This window comes from Rhea americana, unplaced genomic scaffold (assembly GCF_003343005.1).
Source record: "Rhea americana isolate MKP2758 unplaced genomic scaffold, rheAme1 scaffold_77, whole genome shotgun sequence".
Lineage (NCBI taxonomy): Eukaryota > Metazoa > Chordata > Aves > Rheiformes > Rheidae > Rhea > Rhea americana.
This window is the reverse complement of record NW_028186945.1, coordinates 3,113,455-3,136,284: the sequence shown is the minus strand read 5'-3', so window position 1 is coordinate 3,136,284 and position 22,830 is coordinate 3,113,455. Positions and strand designations below refer to the sequence as shown.

The window sequence follows — 22,830 nt, the reverse complement described above, 5'->3', positions numbered from 1 at the left end:
CAAAACATTTGCAAACCCGCGCTGTCACAGCCTGATGAATATTGCACACAGGTCCGAATCGTGAAGTCATTATTCAGCCCTTACCCTGGCAAAGCTCAGGCAGCCAGCAGCAGGGAAGGAGCTCAGGTCTGCAATTAGAGCCGTTCAGCCCCGAGCCATCGCCTCCTTGCAGCAACAGCTGCGGCTTCAACAGCTGATTGAGAAATTCCCAGATTTAGCAACTGCCTCAGAGAGTCAGGTAAACAGGTACTCTGACAAATGCACACACAAAGAAACTGTGGAATGGGATTTTTAAATGCATTCAGGAGTCACCTAACACTGCTCCTGTTTAAGTCAAAGGCTGAGGCTTACCGCCAGGCTCAAACCAGGCGGAGGTAATCCGAGGCATTCGAAAATCTCCCATGGTTGAGCAAGGGCGGCTTAGCAGTCCCATTGAATCATTTTCCTGATTTTAGCCTGGCCCCACAGACTTCTGTCAACACCTGTGRAAACAGCAAATAATAAAATGAAATAAAATAAAAAGGCAAAATAAAGAAGCAGCAGCATTTAGCTGTGCATAGAAAATATTAGCATCCTTAGGCCATGCTGTGCAATGGAGAAGAGAGGTGAGGAGCCCCCCACGAGACACCGGCGCTCGCAAACACTTCCCGCRGAGCTGCCGGTACCGGCCGCCTGTCGCCAGAAACCCCGTGTGCTGGGCCGCCCGCACCCCGCGGCCTGGGGCAGAGGTGCACGCCTGCCGATCTGCCATCGACTGTTTGCTACCAGTGTTCAGTCCAGATGCCTTYGGTTCAACCTGGCCGTCGCTGGCCGTCCGAAACTGTTGCTGGACGAGCTGTGGCTCTGTCCCCGTGCCCAGGGCTTGCCCAGGTGCTCCCACTCCTCTGGGCACTCCTGGAGAAGGAGCTCACAGTGTCCCRACCTCACACATGGAGCCTTGCTGGAATAGCGAAGTTTAGGTCTTGACTGGGCTGTTCCCAAAATTCAAGGCAATCTGGACCCCAAGTTTTGGAATAAACATATTTTCGTTCTTTTTTAATACATCTCACCAGCACAAATGGCCCCTCTGAAGTATTCACCCTAATCAAGTACCAAACATAARGTCAAAGCCAAATTTTCTCCAAACACTTTTCCTGGCTCCAGCCGACCAAAAGAGACAGCATCCCCTGTCCCGCCTGGGGCTCGGCCAGCGAAGCCTCACTGGGCTCCCGCAGCCGTGCCCCGGAGCGAAACCGCGGGATGCAGCCGCGGGGTAACCTYGCGGGAGCTGCGTCTGCCCCGCGCCGCGCCGGGACTCAGGCAGCACAGCGTCTAGATGGATGTTTATGGAGGAAAATGCACCTTCCGCCCTGCCCGGAGGCTGAGGGTCCATCTTCTTTGATGTGTTTGTAAATAAACCTGTATTTCCAACAAGGCTGTTTCCTGCCAGGGCCTATTAAACACCGTTCCTGGTGCCCTAGCTTCCTGTGTTTGAAAGATCTGAATGCTGTTTGTCATTTTTCCATATCTAAATATCCTAACCTAAGCAATGGTTCATCTTCAGCTACATGAAATAAATGCAAACAAGGACAAATGTACTTACAGTAACACGTTTGCAGGGAGATGACTGGAATAAACTGAAATGGACAAACACTCTTTGCAGAAGCCAGAAGCCTTCCAGAAAATCAACATTTCAATGTTTAGGGAAAAACTGAAATGAACTATAGGGAAATGTTTTCATTTCATAGCTTCAGAATTTTTTAATAGCTGCCATAAATCTCCTTAATGTAAGAAAGCATATATGAAAAAATAAGCAAATCATTGAAGCTACTATCTAAGGGTAGCTGTTTGTATGTCATGGGTTGGCCTTTTTGGGTTTGTTATCTTCTCCCTCCTGATTCCCAGCTAGCTTTAATTCCCTTGATATTGTAAACACTCTGCGCATGTGGGGTTATATATTTCACCATGATAAAAAGGTGGAGCAGCAGATCCATTTTATTTCCTAAGAATTTCTCTGCCATTTTACAAAGAGTTTTCCATAAGGCTTTTCTAAGAGGTATAAAAAAAATACACCTGATATTGAATTGCAGGTTTGCCTGCAAACCTTCCAATTCATCACCTGCAATCCCTGCAATGTTTCTGTGTAAAGCGTGTGAGCAGCTCCAGCAAGATTCGCAAAGCTCAGAACAGGACTGTTTACGGATTTGGGGGCATCCAGTGCCCACAGGGGTCAACAGGACACTGGAAATTTTCAATTGCCATTGGAAATTCCCTATTTGTGGAGTAGTTAGGGATGTAAGTAATGTTACCCTGGACATCTGATAGGTCCCTCATGTTTGGGTTAGCCAAAAGTTCACACTGTACAGCAAAAGGTACAAGGATCACATGGTACATCACCTAAATTAAGTTGGGAATACAGTTGGACAAACCCAAATCCTTCACTTAGATGAAAGAACATCCTGTGACATGCTCACCAATGTGATCTATGAGTATTTATAAATCATTCGCAGACCAAGAACAATTTCCTGTTGGAATTCATGGCTGGTTTGGAATAGGAGTGAAATGCAAAGATTTCACAATCTGTTTACAAGCAATCTGCAAACAGTAAAAAGGGCCAAAGTAATGTGTGTGTATCCATTTCAAATCATTAGTTCACAATTAACTGCACATGCATAGAGAGTTTCAAGTTTAGTTTTGAAACAAATCACAGCCTTAAAGACTAGAATTCTCTTCCACTTACTTGTCCACTAAATTAGTTACGTTGACAAGGACCAAGTAAGTTGAAAATATTTAAATGTCATTGCATAAAATAATCAGTGAATAAAATATCCTTACATGGAAAAATGCTTACATGTTTCACTCCAATTATTTTTGTCACACATAAATATAGTAATGAAATTCTGGCTCTGTTGAGGTCGTTGTGAGTTTTGCTATTGACTTCAGTGGGGCTCAGGATCGCCTCCTAACAACTGATTAGTGAGAAGGTCAGATTTCACATAGAAGACTAAATACAGCCATTAAATACTGGCACTATGATCTCTTTAGTCTTCACATTGTTGAATGATTATCATTTTGCACTCTGTATCTTTTCTATGTTGTGTGAACATGCTTATTTATTCAGCTCTTTCAAACAAATCAGTAAGATGGGAGTGAATTTAAGYTAACAAAAGTAGCTCCTCACAATTTTAGGGGTATTTAGTCCCATGTCCAGGAATCAATGGCTAGAATACGTGCCAGGAGTATCATGCAGGAGGTGCATAMAGAAAAAAATGTTCTGAAGTGGAATGTGCTGAAACTTGGATCTGCACAAGTTACCAGCATCTTTTCYCAGACAGTTTAGGTCATTTTACTTCCCACCTTGGGCACCTACTTCTCAAGAGGAATAAGGTTCCTTATGACACTAACAAAAGTATTTTTTCTTATAAAATCAGTTAAACTGATCACTTAAACTATCCTATGTSTCAAGTATTAGAAATATCACTAGAAACCCTCAATTCCTTTCCTTGTTTGTTCTTGTTCTTTCTGTTCCAAATATACTGAGTTGTATGAGGTGGTCTTTTCTCCAGACAAGCCTGAGCAGCAACTTTCCAGGTYTCATCACACTTGTAATGCATGAGTCACCTCACCTAATTTTTAGGTAAACCAATTGACCTAATTTGCTGCCTATAAATGTAATGCTTACTGTTATTTAAATGTTTGAATGTCTGCACTCACGTATGACATGRGGGAAATGTCAAAAACATTTGAGGAAGAGCAGCTGTCAAAAGGAAAGAGGGAAAGAAATAAAGAAGAATGGCTCTTTCCCCCAAAAAACAACCCCCTTTCCCCAGCGCCATCCCCTTTCCCGCTTCCACGGGAGCAGGAGCAGCCAGCCCAGCTGCCTGTGTTCTTGCTACATTGCTCTTGGTCAGATCTCCACTTCTCCTTCCTCCACCCAACACTCCTTCATCAGATAACAGGAGACATTTTTCCTACCTGCCAAGAGGCACGATGTCCTCTCTGGTTTGTGGGCACATGTTATGTACTTGAAACATCCCTGCAGCTGCAGGCAACGCTCACCTCTCTGTGTCTGTTTTGCGTTCACAAAACGGTGCGCAATGGGCATAATCCGGGGGGCTGTGACTTGAGTTTGCGTTGCCAGAAATGGAAGTGAGTCTCTTTAAGCCATGCCTGCCTGGCTGACCTAGGACTACATTAGAAACAGCCTCAGAGAATTAAATCAAAGTCCAGTGAGAAAAATAGTGAACCTCATCACTTCTGTGAGGCTGTAGGATGAAACAGGCCTAAAACTGACAAATGCAGAYAGCTTAATGTGGGCCCCACCAATTGTTATTACTATATTTATTTGTTTTACATAGAGTCAAAAAAATAGTCATGCAAGGTCTCAGGAAAACATCTTAAACAGATATCTTGATGTTAAAATTGTAAACATATATCTTTAATATTTTCCAAGAATAAATACTTTTTCAGAAAACATTTTTCTTACTGAATTTTTAAAGCTTCTGTGTCACCCATATAGGAATGCTGAAGAACAGGGAAATTGCCATTTTCATAGCCCGGGTTCTCAGAAGTAAGTTTGCAGATAGTAGTCCTTGCTGTTGAAAGCTAATGCGGATTCTCCTCCAGGAATGTTCTGGCCCAAGGACAGTTCTTATAGGGAGAGTTTTGCTATTTCTGTGTTATTAATGTACTCTAAGTGAAGTAACTGACGAATGATAAAAGTAAGGGACACAGTGCCAGAAATGCTTCCAAGCAGAAGTAACAGTTGGAGCTATTTGTTGCTGCATAAAAAAGATGCTCGTGATCATTTTTCTCAAAGTGGARTCATTTTTTAAGAATTGCCATCATCATTTTAACTCATGACTATGCTGCTGTTTTGAGGACAGGTTGCCAGATCTAATAAGGAAGCACATCAAAGTCACCGAACAGGAAAGCAGGCAGTAAATAGAGACCCCTTATCAACAGCAAAAGTGTTGGRTCTCACTTAAAATATCACTCTGGTAAAAAATCAGTTCTGGAATATTCACATCTGCTGAGATTATTCTGTAAGCGAAGGCCACAGCTTTCTCCAAACTACTCTCACACACAGATTGCTGCAGGCAGCTCATGAGGACAACTTTGTTTCCTGACCTGTAGACATATTTCTGGTCGCACAGCTGCACTGAATGTGCTCAGGAAACCCAGAATGTAATCCAAAAGCAAGAAAATTTTCTAGCAGTCTCTTAGGATTCATGACGCAGCAAAATATTCCAATTAGTAACCATACAGCAAGGAAGAAGTGAACTGACTGGAAAAAATATAAAGATCCCCAGTTTCATTACATGCAAATGTCATTCTACACAATATACAGATAGGAGAACGTGGAAAATAAAACGTATTTGAAGGCAAACATCCAGCTGAACTCCACCAGGATTTAATTTCTGAAAGGAAATCCTTTATGAACTACTACTGGCCCTGCTTGAAGGAGTTTTGTGATAGGTTCCTTTTTGTAACTGTTTCTAAAGGTGGCGATCTGATCAGACTTCCCAGCATCGTTCCTTGCAGATACAGAGCCATAATCAAATACAAATGCAGACATCTCTTTTTTAAATCTGTGCCTAATTGATTTCCATGTATACAGGAGCTCTGCATGCATAAACCGCCGGATTCCCTCCCGCGCTCGCAGCCCCGGGCTCTCGGGTAACCCTGAGCACCACAATGTAATTCACGTGTCTGAACTTGTCACCGCTTGCGAAGGTATAATCTTGCCACGCACTCACTACATCAGGAGACCTCTTAGCTGTGCCAAAACATCTGCAAAGTGCTGTAGAAACCTGAGCTGATAAGATCGCTATCAATTCGATATTTCTGTTTCAACAGTCTCATCACAGACTTACTGCTTTCTCTCGAGTGAGAGAATGAAACCATTTTATTCATGTTCTTGCAGTTATTGTGTATGTTTCTGAGAGTTTATTTTGACTGAAGCATTGCCCTGAATCTTTCTGCCTGCGTCAGCAAATGCCAACAATCTGCTTTCTAGCCTCTCTTACAGCAAATACTTTTGTTCAAGTCCATATTATTTGAACAGTTGGATTGAATATAGCATATTCATTGCATACACACACTTCTCCCTAACCTGTGTGCGAGTTCAAGTACAGTATGTTTCACTTCTTATTTCCCTCAGATTGTCAGATAACATCATTTTACCTCCTCATCATTTCATTTTAGAGGCTTTCTGACTTAGATTTGGTCCCTGCTGGGATCTTCCCAAGTAATCTAAAGCATTCCTGCTTTTCCAGTTTTTTTTTTTGCATCACTTAACTCCAGCGAAGTTAGCTGCTGCCCTTTTCTGTTGGCAGCAGATCCTAGTTTCCTGGGCTAGGATCCAGCCTGGATCATCATCTGTCTCTCTGAACGCAGCTGAGTGATGTGAACACCATGATTCCCACCTCTGTTTAAAATCGCACTACAGCAGACAAGACAGTTCAAGGACAAGAAAATACCAGTTCAGAACATCCCTATTATTTTACCTCCAAAGTACAAACTTTCCCAGACCAAACTGGAAAAGAAAAATATTTGCACTATGATGACAAAACCTTAGATGCACTGTTCTCTTTCTAACCTGCCAGCATCTGTGTTCTTATAAGGTCGGCACTTATAAATCAACGGTTGCCTGGAATAGCTTTCTGGACGATCAGCTGATCCTCCACCATGTAAAGTAAGCGTAACTCCTAACATTTGGCTTATACTAGAGAAAGGCCAGTGTCAGCTGGAAGGTAGCCCCCACCGCCTAATGCCACGCTCCAGAAGCTCACTGTGCGTGCACTTCTGTCGGATCAGCCACCCTCTGTCCTCACAGTCCAACCGCCAGCAGCAAGGGAGGAGTGTCCCGCACCACGGCCCCGCTGACAGAGCCAGCTGGGTGTCATCTGTAAGCAGCACCTAACGAGAGGGACTTTTCCATGTTTTGGGGCCACATTTGCAGGATGATTTCACTGCTACAAAATAGAGTCCTTAAATTAGAATTTCTAGAAAAGAAGGAATACACAGCAGGGACAGGTGTAAAACTTCTGTAAAACTAGCGCAGCTGATTGAAATCTTAAAAAAAAAAAAAAAAAAAAAAAAAGATTTCAGATTGTTTGCTTTTCAATAAGGGACATGGAACATTTTCTGCCAACTTGTGTGATGAATCTCTAAGTGTCCAGAGTTTCCAGGGTTAAAAGCTTCAGGGCTGATTGCCTCAAGGTAAAGACAGCAGGCTTTCTAGGTCTTCTTCTCAGACGCTTGGAGCCTGGAAGCCCTGGAGAGCTAAAAAGGTTGCCAGACTCCCCACTGAAGAGGTAGACCTTGAGAGCTCTGGGAGGCCCAAGTCTAGCTAGGACTTTGTGATGTCTAAGTGAGGGAACAGGACTGCCAGCTCATTGGCAAGCCCTGCTACTCTATGATACCCCAAGTTTTGTCAAAGAAGAGATGGAAATAAATGCCAACAAATTTAATAATTCTAGTTAAAACCATGTTCTGTAACTTCCCTGCTCCTATAAAAAAATAAAATAAAAATTAAGTCATGCATTAAAAAACTATAAAAGCAGGACACAATGCAGTTCAGCAGCATCCTCATTACCATACCTGAGTATGCACTGTAGCTTGAGATCATTTCTCYGGGGAAGGAAACAGTTTCTTTTCATCCTCTGAGCTACTGGCCTATAAAATACTCATTACCATAGTTATATGGAAGTTTGTATCCAAGGCTAAAGTTCAGCCAGCAGTGTTTGGCAAAATTGCAGTACTTTTTTTATTCAGCAAGGACGCCAACTCCAACACTTTCAAATGTTTTTATATTGTATCATAGCAATCCTTGCTACCAGGGAACTCTGAGCAGAGACCCAGTATATGCATATGTGTATATGTATGTATATTGTGTTTACTTATGCATGTTCTTTGTAGACTTTTGGACTGGAAATAGGCCACATAATGGCTTCCTGGCAACACACCAACAAGTGGACTCAGAGCACAGGGTGGCTCTGAATGACCTGAAGCCTGCAGAGGCCTCTTCTCTAATACATTTTTTACAGCTTCTGAAATCTTTAYCACAATCTCTTCCTTATGTCACTCAGCACTTATACAATCTTTAATTACCAGGGGGATATTGCAGAATGAGCTCACACACCAAAGCTCTTCTCCCAGCCGCAGACACCACCTGCGAGATCTGCAGGATCTGCATTTCGGTGGGGTGCCTCCAGCCAGCCGTGCGCCTCCAGAGAGGGCTGAGTGCTAGTGCTGCGTCCTGAGGGAAAGCGGGGGCCTCCTTTGGCCTCCAGAACACCTAGTTTTATAGAAGCTGGATTTTTTGCTGATTCTTAAGTGGATTCATATCCCAAGTTAAGATTAGGTTGATGGAGAAAAGAGGCCTTAACTGCCCATCAGAAYGAGCCATGAGAACAGTTGGACTCACAGACATATAGTTATTCTGTCTCTTCAGTTGAAATAGCCTTTCTGCTTTTTCTGGGCCTTACTGAATCCTGCAGTATTTTCCATTTCATTTCAAAGTCCCTTGCAGCAAACAAGGCTATAACTTCCGACCCTGCTATCTTTTGCCACAGGAGTGCACAATCTATCCCAAAGTCATGCAAGGAGATGATGATAGTCATTCTCCCTCAAATTGGGTCACTCATTTTCATGATCAGACCTTAATTTATTARGTCTTTGCATGCACATGGTCACATTTAGTTTTGCTAACACAGTTCTACTGAAGGCAATGTCAGTAAACCACTTGCTCAGGGCTGGAAACTGGCATTTAGACCATTAGCCTGTGAAACATTTCACAGTGCTAAATGACTGTGTAACCCAATGATACAAAAAATAGCATTTTATTGTACATACAACCAGAGCCCCAAATGCATCTCCATTTGCTGTTTTAATATTGCTATGCCACTACAAACTTCAGCAGAGTTAGTCCTGAATTATGTCAGTAGACCTGAGATACGACAAAATAGCTCTGCTCCCATCCATGGGCTTTAGGTTATATACCTTTTCTCTTGTCCAGAAATCTCATCATCTTCTCTTGAACCACCCCTATGGTTCAATACACAGAAAATGTCCCTCTCAGCRTGATATCTATTTTTCTTAAAGTAAATCCACAAAATGGCTTTGAGTCAGACTTCAGACAATGCTAAGGTGTCGCAGTGCGTTGCAACTGGCAAAACAGGCACATGCTGTTCAATAACTAGTGAATGGTCATATTCATTAGTTTTAACATACCTTTGCTCTTTGAGATCACGCTTTCCTTCATGTCCTGAGCAGATTGATACATTCGATGAAATGATAGCTTTTACCAACATAGTTAGAAATTTGCAACCTCTTGCTAGCTGGAAATATTATTTACCAGGGGGATCAGGAGAAGTTTGGCACAAAACATACCCATCTGGTCTAATATWACTATTYCATTTTGGGTATATCWWWRYSMCMYWTYTCTYTYTYTYTTTTTTTTTTTTTTTTTCTGCCTTGCTGCACTGCCTTGTAACACTTGCGTGGTTATATAACCACGGTTTCTGCCAGTGTGTTTGTAATTATCTCTGGAGCTTAGATCAAAGAGCGTTATCTGCCCTTGGTTCTCCTGTGATATTACAGCGCGGAGAAAATAACGTCAAACCCAAACGAAGAGCATCCTGCCGCCTTGTCAGCTCTGCGGCAGGAGGGGCCGTGGGGGAGGCGGGAGCCGCAGCCGGGAGCTCCCTCCCTCTCCCCTCCGMCGCCGCCGGAGAGCAGCACTGCAGGCTGCGGACACGCTCCCCAGGGCCAGCGCACCTGCGCTCACCGGAGGAGGTAGCACAATATTGTACAAGGAAATCAAACGGCCCTTTAGGGAAGGCCCCTCCAAATGCGGGAAATACGTATCAGCTATTTCATCTTGGAGTAAATTAAAAGATATCCGTCTTTCAAAGCTCAGCATTTTGAAGGCCAAGGGAGGCCCCTGTTCTCTCAGGACCCAGTTAACCCAGACACCGCTCCTTCTGGAGGAGCATGCCTTGCTGGAGAGACCCAAATCCCTGCAGACCGCGCAGGTGCTGGGAAGAAAGACTTGGTGCATGAATTCACTTAGTGACATCCCTTGGTAATTAAAGCTCCTAGAGTGCAAACCAACTGCACRCAGACAGCAGTAAAAGCGTTGAAAGCAGCAGGACAGCAGGTAGGCGAGAACCCAAGCTGCCAGAAAACCAGCTCAAGCAGATGCTGAGGTAGGTGCCCCCTACCACAGCCCTCACTGCTGACTCCAGCCACCCTTTGCCAACAGCCCACTCTGCCAGAGCTCTGAGAGGACACCAGCTCCCAAGAAAATACAAAAAAAGAGTGAAGGGATTTGGCAGAATTCTCTAATTGTAAAGACTGCTAGGATATAATATAAAAACACTGGCATAAACATGGACGGAATTGGCATCCCTGCTTAAAGAAATGTGCCAGCATTTTTAAGAAATGGCTGGCTGAACTTTAGCCCTAGTTACAAACTTCCATATAACTGTGGTAATGGCTGTTTTTCAGGCCAATGACAATAGCTCATGGAAGAAAGAGGAGTATTTCCCCACCATATTGGTTATCCTGATCTCCGGTAYAGCACTGGGTCTGTTATTGGAGGAATGTAGCAATATGTTAGCTTTCTAACCTCARACTCCACATACGCATCACAGCACAAGGTTTGCTTGCATATGTTTTTCTCCAGCTTGCATGCTTAATTACTTAATGGTTTATGGTTGTCATTAAGTACTGCTCCTCTTCATTTGGGAGGCTCCGAGATTAAATGGAAGTGACTTGGATAGCTCCATTTCTTTGCCTCATGACAAACAGAGATGTTCAAATATGTATGTGCTCCTCCATGCCCTTACTGCCCACCTATGGGCTTCTGCAGAGCCCAGGCTTCCTCCGATCCACCGGCATTTCAGTTATTTATGACTGTGCCCTGTGGATCTGGGTAGACACTTGGGTCCTGGGACCGTCTCAATTTGCAATACAAATATCATTTAAATGTTTCTTGAATCTGAGAGCTGCAGTGGCACCCTCAGAGTACGTGGCACCTACAGAGCATGGCTTGGGAAACTGGCTTGTGCAGACGTTCACCTGTGAGTGAGGATGCAGCGCTGAGTTCCTGTGTCACCACATCTGACCTAAGCTCAGCCTCTCCCTAGCCAAGGCTGGGTCTTGCTATCTCCCTCCTCGTGGAAGTTTCCACACTGTTCTCTGCAGGCTTGAGAAAGGAGCAGTCTTGTGAACTCTCACAGTGATTAGATGAGCATTTCACAAAGTGGGCAGAGTTAAGGTTGTTGTGAAAGTGGTGTAATAGAAGGCAAGTTTGAAATTTCCTAGTACTGGGAGGTTTAAGTTAGTTTTACTTTATATCTTCAAGTATTGATTTCACTTTCTGGAAGGTATCAGGTGCTACTAGCCTTGTTATGTTATAGAAGTTCTTTTTTTATTGTGTTTTGAAGACATACTACTTTTCCTACGTAACTCCAGCTTGTTCCCATCAAACCAGGCATGATATCCCAGTGCCACCTATATAAACTGCTGCAAGGAGAGGACGGGGAAAATGGCACTGCAGGCATGTGGGGTGAGCTTCCCAAAACCTGGACGCATCTGTGCACCCTTGCTCACACCTCTCAGTGGCATCAGACACTACCAGTGAAACAGCAAGAGTCGGAGAGGATCTGTGTGTTCAAAGAGCAACGCTCGGTCCAGTAAGCTGCTTTGGGCAAATTTCCTTTGGGGAAAGAGGGAGGGAGAGAAACCAGCGACAAACCCAGAGAGGAGCTTGCTGCGCTGGCAGYGCAGCGCTGCAGATCCCACGGGCGCAGGTTCGCTGCTGGGGCAGTCCCTCCACGGGGAGTCTCTGAGGAAACGCTGGATGCCAAGTCTCTTCAGAGGCAATGCAGCACTGGGACTGTAATCAGATGACATACTTGAAGACTAGTGCAAGGTCAGCGAGCCTGTTTGTGAAGGGTTTGTGATTTTTTTTTTTTTGTTCTCCTATGCACTGAAAAGGTTGTACAAATCTGGAAAATCGTCTAGGCAGCACCTATTCTGGGGTCCACACTGCTGGGACCCCTTCACAGAATGACTCTTCATTTCCACTGAATGTTTGCTGTAGCAAATCAGTATTTGTGGTTGTCAGGGGTGAGCAGGTTAGAGGTTTTTGAGCAGTCCGAATATGAAAAGTAGCTGTGTGTGTGAATGGAGGAGGCAGTGTCTACAGAACAGGCTGTGTCAAGTGACCCCAAACTAAATTTATCCTCTGGCCCTGCTAAGGCATAGCAAATTTCAGAACAGCTTGAGCATGCGTGTGTGTTTCAGAGCACTTTGAAGCGTTGGCTCTGAAAGCGAAAGCTGTGCTGTCAGGGCAGAACTGTGACGAGAAGCCCTTGCAGCACACAAGGAGAAAGCTAGCAATAGTGCAGTTCATTCCCCCTCGAGCTACCAGTGACCCCCCCGATGTCCATAAACTACGTCTGTCTGTGCATGCATCCCTGATTTCCTCGTCATCTTAAGCCAAAGAGATCCAAATTGTACCCCCAAAGCATTTTCCAATACTATCTCTCAAAAGGGATGCAGGTTTTCAAACACCATACCAGCCACCATACACCAAGCAGAAGGCATGAAAACAGCTTGGAGAGGATCAGAACCATAGTTTGATATCCTGATGTGTGCAACAATCAGTAAATAAAATATTGGAATAGTAGCAACATTTGGATGATTTTTTTTAAGGAGAGACTGTATCTTAGGAGTTCTTTGCTCGAAAGACYTCAAATTTGGCCTCTAAGCCATGCCAGGAGAGTAACTTTCAAGGCAATTCTACTACTCGGATGAATTAATTATGTCTGCACTGCACAGTGCAATGTACTGCAGAACTCTTCAGGCTAATGCTGGATGAGCCAGCTCCCAAGCCAGAAACAGTGCAGCTGCATCYGTACAGAAGAGATGTTCCCAGTAGCCAAAGCCAAACTTACCTCTGCAAACAGTGACACAATGTCATAGACATGAAGGCTCAATCAGAGCTTGCTCAGGATCCAGCAAGGTACTATACTGCCCTGTGCCAATATGTCTTCAGTATACAGAAAGAAAATCCTGTAAACAGTAATGCTAAGCTCATTTTTTAGCCTGACTTCCTAAGGAAACTAGACTTCTGTAAGCACAGTGATTGTGTGTTTTCTGCTAGTCCTCCATCTCTCTCAAAAACTTTTAAACCTGTTAGCTTTCTTTCTAGTCAAACTGGACAGAGAGATGGAGGCTACGTGCATCATGATGTTAGGTGGCTACATAAAAGGAAGGAAATCCAAATTAATATTCCCTTTGGAAGAAGGGCTGCAGTACTTACCTTACCTCCAGTACTGGACAGCAGAGAGAGCCATGGGAGAGAGCCCCAGAAAATGAGCTCACTGTTCTCCAGACCCGCTTGGTACGTAGTGTGCTAACACCATCTCAAGAGAGCAGAAGTTGGGAGCGTTGAATAAGCCTTCCTCCCACACATTTTAAAATGTTTCTGCYTCTACTGGCACTGCTTAAGATAACAACATTAAAAGACCTGGGCTTTACACTACTTATCTTAAAAAGCAGTTTATTTTGCACATTTCTCTCATACTGTACTGCAAGCCAGGAGAGTCCAGCTGCCTCAGTCCTGGTTACGGCTGTGTCTCAGGCTGCAGGACCCTGGGACCAGGCTCTGCAGGGACTTGTGCTCAGGCAGAAGCCTTAAACAAAGCAATATAAACACAATTCAGGTGTAGGGAAAGGAGGAATGCCAATTTTCTAAAACCCTGTATGCCTCACTACAAAAGATAGARTTTGGTTTAGGTGATTTACAAGCATCTGTGCCGTTTCTGTCAGGTTGGGACAGGATTTCTGTACTGAAAGAGAAAATGGTGGGTCATCCCTGGCAGCTGCTTCAGAAAAAGTCCCAACAAATTCCTAACAGCCTCCTAGAAAGGGAGGGACACGGGACACCAGGAAAGGGCACTCACCTGCAGACGTGTCCCACAGCCAGAGCTCCCGGCTGGCACCATCTCAGGTTGAAGAGCACCTGGCCTGCATGAAGGAAAGAACGGTGCTTGGAGAGGGGTGAGCTGCCAGGACACCCASCAGTCATGCTAGTCCTGCAAAAACACTCTGCCTCCCAGCAAGGCTGCCATGCTCGGGCATGGGCTTTGCCTCGGCCACACAGCTTCCAGGGCTGCACGGGCTTTCATCCTGCCAGCCCCGAACATGAGCAGCATCTCATTGCATCCAAWTACATCTACACCCACTTCAACAGAGATGTCAAGGCAGCAGTTCCTGAACTTTTCTAAGCCGGTCCTCCCAGCCTTACCCTTGTCAGCTCCACCCAGCCCATTGCACAGATGGGAATGCCCAAACTTCCTCACCCACCGGCCTCTGCAGTGGCCCCAGTCCCTCTTCTTCCTCCTCCTCCTCCTCTCTTTCCAAGGCCCGGAGAGCTGCACCAACCCCATGGTGCAAGCCCACTCCCTACCAGCAGCACTGGCAGCCCCTGCCGTGGCCAGGGCCCAGTCGTGAGCCGCTCTGTGTCGACTGATTCTGCCCAACGCCACGTGGGAGGCTCTGCCCCACGTTCCTCGCACCGCTCCCGGGAATGTGCTGCAAGCACGCCAGGGCCAGCCCCGCACAAGGTAGCATGGGTCTGGCAAGGCTTGTTAGCCTGGCTTTAGCATCTCGTAGGTGCTGTGATTGCAGCTCAGTTGAGAGGAACACCTCTGCAGCTGTGAACTAGTGCCCTCAGGCTCCAGAAAGCTGGATGGAGAAAAACAGGAATGTAATTTACACCACAAATTCTTATCTCCTCTTATCATCGCCAGGATGCAAATTAGTCATAGCTTAGTAAGTGATTACATAAGCATCATATTAATTCTGTTCATATTTCCCCAAAGAAATCAGCAAATTATTAGAACAATTTGGACTCATGGATTTCTTTTCCAGGCATCGTGGACCATTGGCAACAGGGATGAAGTAATTTATCACTTCACAATGAAGATAATCAGGCTAACAAACCAAATTTCTTTCACAAGAAAGAAGCAACAATAAACGAATAGGCAGTGACAGTCAAAAACCACTGGAGGATTTGGAGGAGAAAGCAAATTTGGTTCAGCCCATTGTTTTTTTCATTGCAATTCTCTAAAACTGTCTGAAGATTCATTTGATCCTATCCAGAATACTCTGTTATGCAAAGCATTATTTAAAGAGAGAGAGAGAGAGTTTCTGCACATGCACAGATGGAAAAGGTCTTGAGGGTATTCAGTATAAAAACTCCCAAATCCCAGAATCCTGCGAGCTTCCGAGAGTCCCAGGAGATTTGTCAGGGATGCACACCTCCCACTGACTGCTGCCTCGTGCGAGTCGCAGCTTGATGATTTGCACACAACTCCATCACTGAAAGGAAAAATAGTTCAAAGAAAAGAGAAGATTCTCTGCTGATTTTTCTGAGYGCAGGCGTAGGAGGGAGAGAAGAGGCTCTTGGAGGGTAGAAGAAATTCCCTAGCATAGCATAGATTGACCTGAAGTGTGCTAGATGAAGTAGCTCTGYGGGGCCATTGGCCAGCCATGGGTCCACTCCTCCTTGTCGCTACCTGCCCTCCCTGGAAGACATAGCTCCTTAAACTCCCTGCTTGCATTGAGGTAACCTGGCTAACTCCTCTTCAAGCAGCGGGTCTCTTCTGGCTTCAAACCTGGGACCCAGAGCCTGTGGGAGGCCAACACTGGCAATATCTGCCTGWAACCTGGAAGCAGAAACAGAGCTCATTTTGTAAATAAAGTGAAATTCTTTTATATTCCCAAGGAATATTCTCAGCCATGAAAGCTCTGGCTGGGAACAGGCTGATAAATACCAGGAGTCTCACACTGACAGTTTTATTATTTGTTTCTTGAAGCAGACAGCCTAACATGCAGAGAGAATGAAGGATGTTGCAGCCTGAATRCAGGGCTGCAGAAGGTGTCCAACAGACAGCACCTCTCTATTAAGCAATAAGCAAATACAGACCAATATATGGGTGAAGCAAACTTCTCAGCACTGCCTGAATAACCTGTCATGTTAGGGCTGAATTACGCAGTCCATGCCAGGTGGCCATGCAGYTTGCAGTTCCTCTATGGAGATGACTAGCTACAATAGGGTTGACTAGATCCCTGCCTAGGAAATAGCRGCTTTCATGATAGCTAGAGGAGATGAATACTCTTTACAATGATCAGCCTGTGCAGAGGAGAGCTGCGCACCTGGGAACTGCCTGCCACAGGGTCCAGGACCAAGCAGTGCAGCAGTGGGAGCAGAGAGACCTCAGGGCTGCCCAGCATGGGCTGCCTCCTTCTAGCGTTGTTGCCTCCTTCCTCCTGGTCCCAACAGTGGAAGCATCAGCCAAAGCTTTGCTGCCCCACCATGAAGTCCTAACTGTCCAGATGTTTTTCCCTGCAGCTCCCCAGTCCTTCCCAGTAGCATCCCACTGTCTGCTCCTGGAAGTTCCTAGCARGGCACTCCTGCTAACCATGTCATACCCTTCAGATAAAGGTCCTCCAGCTTGGTCCACTGGGAGAGAACAGGACAAGATGGATTATGTTAAAAATAAGGGGAGTGTATCTTCCTCAAGTTTTATGCATGAGGTACAAGGTATCAGAAAAACAGATAAAAGGCTAGCAAGAACATACCCTAAATCCTACCAGTCTTGGGAACCTTTTTTGGACTRCTAGTAACTCTCTGCTTCCACGCAGGATCATCCCCAGGCCTACTCTTGAGGTAGTACAATCATTACAAAATAAATAAGAGAAAGGAATGTAAAAAACAAAACAAAACAAAACAAAAAAAACTTTCAAACCAAATAACTAAAGAAGACGAAGTTCCTTTGCTACTCAGTGACCAAATGGTGAGGGCAGTCACCTAGAGCAAGAAAAAGCAGAGTCTGATTCCCTTTTCTGCTTGATGGGGGTTCWAACAGAAAGCTCTCACCTCCCAGCAAAGCCTCCTCCACCCCAGGCTGTAGGTGTTCTGGAGAGTTGTCATTTTCTTACCTCAAAAGCCCTGTATAAATAAATATTTACTGGAACTAGAGAGATAGAGAACATGATTCATATATACACAATCTCTCTCTCTTGCAATATATTATCCTAAAACATTATCAAAAGAAGAGGATGACCTGTAAATACCATATAATATAGCACTCTACAGCCTGCAAGTCAGATCCTTGTCCTCCAAGACACAGTTTTAAGCAGCGGTGCGCTTAACCTCGCGCACCCTAACTCTTGCATCTTTTGGGGCACCTATAGCAAGTACTAGGAGTAAGYGCTGGGTGTAAAAGAGGTTGGCCACATTTCTTTTCCAGTGCTCCTTGAGGWGATCACCCTGTTGGGTTCCTTCTGCAATCCCCTCCCAGATCAAGCCCTTTGGGCAAGATAGGACAGGAACATCCATCCTCCAGAGGCTGCTGCAACATGGGTGTGAAATAGATGTCAAGTACCTCCATACCATTGCAACTGAGATCACTCTGCATACGCCCAGGAGTCAAGCTTAGGGGCAGAGGAGAAAGTAATACTGACAACACTATGTGCCTATGGACTCAAAGCATCTCCACAGTTCAAAGGAGGTTTCATGCTTCAAAATTTTAGACCCACAAGTGTTGAGTGACAGCCAAGAACTTAATCCATTTTGAAATAAGGTGATCATGCACTGTGAACTTATTTGAGAGTATTACATTTCTTATAAACTATCTTGTGACCATCAGCTGAAGGCATCACCATCACTGCTATCCAGAACTGCATTTGACCCAGGCATGCAATTTCAGATACCAAACAGCTATAGATACGCAGAGTAGGGAATATTTCTACACTGGTAAAATAATAAACGTAACGGTCCAACTCGGTCTTTTTTATCTTTGGCTTTTCATAACTTCTCAGGAAGTTATTTCAACAAACAAAACTGTATTCTGTGGAAGTAAATTGATGTCTACCCTGCATTAAGAGCCAAAGTAGATCTCCTAGAACATGTTGGCCTTTCTCTACATTGAATGATTTCATTCCCTCCTCTCTACTGATCTGAGAAGTTTAAATACTGAGACACTTAACGGCCTAATCCAGCAAAGCACTTTGGCGTGTGCTTAGCCATGTGCTTAGCCCTAACAACACAAAAAGTTCTCCTGGAAAGCTGATGAGAGAAGCCAATTCAAATTTTATTTTATTTAGGAGATATTTAGTTGAAGTTGTCAAAGAAAGCAACAATTAAAAAGCTATAAACTTTCATTCTGTATACCTAGATTATATCACAGCAATGTTCATATCTGCATAGCTCAGCTGTGTTGGCCATTCGGCTGCGCTCCCTGTTATTCAGAGGTTAGCTACATGCAGAATACTTGCGAGGGGATTGTTTTAAACTGCCTGAAGCAATTTCATTAGCATAAGATAGTCCTTCCCACTTTATCATATAAACTGTGGTTGTTGCACAGTAAGGCAGTCAAAAAGCAGCTGGTTTTCACTGATAGGTGAATTGTTTTCCTTAGGTTACCAAGAGGTGATGGACAATATGTAAGCACCCTTTAGATTGTATTTTTAAAGAGCAGAAGCACAACACATTCTTAAATAACTACTAACCTCCAGCAAACTGGATTTCTTCACAGTTTTGTACAAATGATGATTTGTTTCCAAGCTGAGATTTGATATACTGGAACTCAGTTCTGAAGCCAAGCTTTAACTTCCTGAAAATGAAAATTCATTATGAAACATAAACAAGTCTTTAACCGTGACATGGAGAATGGGAACAAGAGGTGAAATCATTCTACTGTGATAAGAATAATTTTTCTCTGCAGTTGAATCATTGTTCTGGACTGATCATGTAAAAAGAATTAAATTGGCTTTACCTTCCCTGTCTTAGATTTGGACAAACAATTAAAAGTTAACAGCAGGTGAACTGTAATTGACTCAAAATGCCACAGTCAGATGATAACCAAGAAAAAAAAAAACAGATGCCTGTCCATTGTGATTTAAATCTAAACCAGAAAAYGATGAGATTAGACCTAAAATGATTCCATTGAACTAACTTTCGGTCTGTCTCTCTGCTCTGCTTGCCCATCTGCTGACTGATTTTCCAAACGCTCTCCCCCTTGCATCTCCAGAGGAAGCACTTCCCTGATCTCACTTTCTCCAGGGTCACATCTGTCAAATTTTGCTCATGCTTTTTTTCTGATTCTGCAGAGACTCAGGCCTCTGACTGGCAAAGGAACTGACCCTGTAGCTCCAGCTCAGGTGCCAGGTCCTTGTGTCTAGCATTTCCTACTGTCTCTGTAGTTCCATGTCAGCACGCTGGAGCGTAGCATTGCCCAAGGGGCACACCGGCACTATTTGTTTGGTGTAAAGAGAAAATCTCCCATCTGTCACACGAGCTGGGGGACTCAATGGATGCTGAATGCCAACAATTTTCTAATGGTGACCGGGTGTCAATATCCTTGTCCTGAAGGCATAGGCAAGGAGACTGAAAACGACCCTCCAGCATAGGCTGTGGCATGATGGAGTAAGACTCTCTTTGCTGCATAAGCACCCAAAGACACTCAGACACTGCAAGTTGGGAGAAGTCAGGCTCACAGGGGTGGCCTACAGGGCTGATCTGATGCTGMTAGGAGCAGCAAGGAAGGTACCATTGTGGACAGGTGCTTGGCCAATGCCAGCCTGTAGCAAAAAATAGGCTGGACTCCAGCCTCTCCCTCTGGGCTTCTCCTGGTGCCCAGCACTGCCTGCTAATGGGCCGCTTGCATCAGGATGTGGTGAGGGYTGGGATGCAGGAGCATCTCCTGCTCTAGTCTGCTGCAGATCTGGTCTCTACTGGTCAGCAGCCAAGCAGCTCCATTTCCAACATACTGCAACACACTTTGGTGACAAAAGGCGCTGAGTATGAAATGGCTTYTGTTCCTAGAAGTGAAGCAAGCAGCAGTCAGGCAGGAGCTTGTGCGCAGAGCAGACCAGAGCATGTTGTCTGCCTGCACTCACTCATGCCCACTCATCTTCCCACAGGGGAGCAGGAATAGTACCTGATCACACTGTGGCTTGTGTTCCTCTGAGAAAAGCTCTGCAACTTTCAGCACAATTTATGCTCCAAACTACCCTTCCAGTCCCACAAATGGCAGGCTCCTACATTCCTACATTTGCGAACAGTCAATTCATCCCTCAGCAATCGCTGACAGGGCCTAGCAGGTTCATCTTCAGGGCTGCAAAGATATGACTCAGTCGCCTTTCTGCTAAGTAGCCTGGAGTCAGGGATGCCTGAAAGGTATTAGAGAAATTGCAAAAGGACGTCCCTGCTTCTGCCTCTCCCTTCTAACCTCTSTCCAGTGGGACTCAYTCATGGTCCCTGGTCCCTGCCACCTTTCCCTCCAGGGTCATGACTGTATTTTAAGGGCAGTACTTTGCTACATGCAGGTCTAGCTTTTCAGCTACAAAATCATTCCGCAATATTCCAAAGTTATATTATTACCTGCAAGACACAGTATCCTCAGCCTTCCAGAAGCTATAATTTAGCTGTGCACTGCTATCAGCATTGGAGAAAAACAAGACCAGGCAGAAGATACACAGGAGTCCAGGAGGCATCACAGGCCCACAGGGAGGTGGGAAGAGGGGTTGGCTAGACATGCCCTCTGGAACTGAAAAGTTCATGTAAGTGTGTCCAGGAGAATATCTATGTGGCGTTCAGCAGGCATAGCCCAGGAGCCCATGGAGCCCATCAATTTTTATTTGGATGGGAGAGGGAAGACATCTGCCTGAAAGCGTTACAAAAACAGCTGGTCTTTCTGATTAATCTCCAGTTCATGCTTTCTTTATTTACCTTGGTCTCTTCTCTCATACTTGCTCCTCATGCATGTCCTTAAGAACCAACATTATCTCTGCATTGCAGAGCTACAGCCCCTAAACATCCTGTCTACCCTGACAATGTTTCCCTTTGGGAATAGCAGGGAGGGCTCAGAAGGCCTCTGCAGCTGCAGAAAGCCTGGTTGTACTTGTGTCTTCCTCCTCACTCACCTTTCTGGTGCAGATTAATTTCCACCCCCCAGCAGGCACACAGAGGCCTGAAGACAGTGATGCAGAGCCAGAGCTCGTGGTTGCTTCTGAATTCCCGGAGCGTTATCTGCTTGCCAATACTCTGACTGCTGAGGGCTGCACACACTGTTTCTGTGGAGAGTTTTGACCTTTGTTTTGTTCCATTTTGTTTGTTTTAGTTGCACTTTCACCCCAGAGTTAAGTGATTTTCTTTCTCAAATTGCTGCATGTTTTTAGTTGAAATCCTTAAAAATTGTATCTTTGCCAYGCTGAGGGATGGGGCAAAGCACTGGGATAATTTTGTCACTTATTGCCTCAGTACATCTGGGGAGTGTCAGCTATACAAATTTGTCTGCGGACTGCTGATTGTCTCTAGGATGTGCCACCAAATATCCATTTTATAGCCATGTACATCTCCTGAGCCACTGCCCCCACTGCTGATTTACTCACTCTGAGCTGGCTGGCAACAGAGCATGGGCAGTSAAGAGCTGCATGCCAGCTAGAAGTGGGGGCTAGCTGAGATCCTGCGTATCACTGGTAGAGTCTGGATGCTGTGGTCAAACTCCAGAGCAGAGGCTGCATTCAACCACCAGCATATGCGTCATTGTGCCAGAACGGAAGCGTTGGATTCCCAAACTCAGGAATCTCATCAGAACTCCCAGCTCGCAAGTTAGATAACAATTTGTAACTAACTCAGCTAAGTAGTTTGAAGTTGCTTCTCTGTGAGAGTTAGAAGGGTGTTTCTGGCTTGAATCAGTGATTTTGGAAGTCCTTTGCAGAATAGCAATAGAAACAGCAGCACACCCTCACCACAGAGTGCACAGGGGCTCATAGCCTGTGTGCACTGGCAATAGTTTGGAGCTAGCTCACTGCCCTATGTGCTGCACTGCTTTTGGTTCCAACCAGTGTGAGGGCGAGTACCGTCCCTGAGGCAATAAAAGTGGTGTAAGCAATAGGTCAGTGTGTTTAAAAGTATTATATATCCAGTTCTAGGACTCTTTTCAGATTTCTTAGTGCCACTGACCACCTGAACATGTAGCAGTCAGCATAGCATTGAGTAATGATGGCCAACTTGCTGGTATGTCCCTGCACATGTGTGCATACATGCAAATATCTGCTGGGGTATTGCAAAGGGCCCAGAGCAGCACATCATCTGGATGTGCCACAGCACCCAAAGCTTGTGCCCTGATTTTCTGTGTATAGAGCAGAATGGGAGTAAGTTGGGAGAGCGAACAGAAGGATGTCTGCCTGTGATGGGATCCCCAGGGCACACATCCGGATCCCAAATTTAAGATGTGCTCTCATGTGCTGTGCTAAAATATAGCAATACGTTCTGCCTGGCAAACTCAGTAGGTTGCAATTTCCCACTCATCCAGCAAGTTATAGATAATACATAAATGATGATTAGTATATTTCCCTGTCGACTACTCTATAAATCATGAGCAAGGAAACTGTAGAGAAGATCAGATCGTAAGAGGGAAGGTTAAGATGTCTCTACTCTGCTGGGTCCTGAGAGACAAGGGAATTAGCTCTGCTCAGTGCTGAACTGAAACAGCACCAAGCAGCCAGGGACTGGAACTGCCTTGTCTGCGCCAGCACATGGTCCAACCCAGACAGGCCCAGGGAGTGCTGCGCCCATTCCGGCATTCAGCCGGAACGGTCAGAAACAAGAAGGTCCAAGGAGCAGTGTCTGTGCCAGCGTGACCTCGATGGCACCAGCTGCTTTTGTCCTTTAAAAGCATATGAGAGAGAAACATCATTTGCAAATGGCCCAAGTCCATTCTGCCGACTTTTAGCCCCGCTGTGGCATGGACCGTAACA

The 22,830-nt window shown here is 45.1% G+C and overlaps 1 long non-coding RNA gene across 1 annotated transcript; it reads right to left on the bottom strand.

Annotated features, from left to right (window-relative positions):
- Positions 1 to 283: 283 nt before the first annotated feature.
- LOC146585754 (uncharacterized) lies at positions 284 to 18,672 on the bottom strand. Its single transcript, XR_014897949.1, has 3 exons — positions 18,577 to 18,672; positions 13,962 to 14,025; positions 284 to 482 (listed from the first exon to the last, which is right to left on the bottom strand). It is a non-coding gene; the product is annotated as an uncharacterized LOC146585754 (long non-coding RNA).
- Positions 18,673 to 22,830: the final 4,158 nt, after the last annotated feature.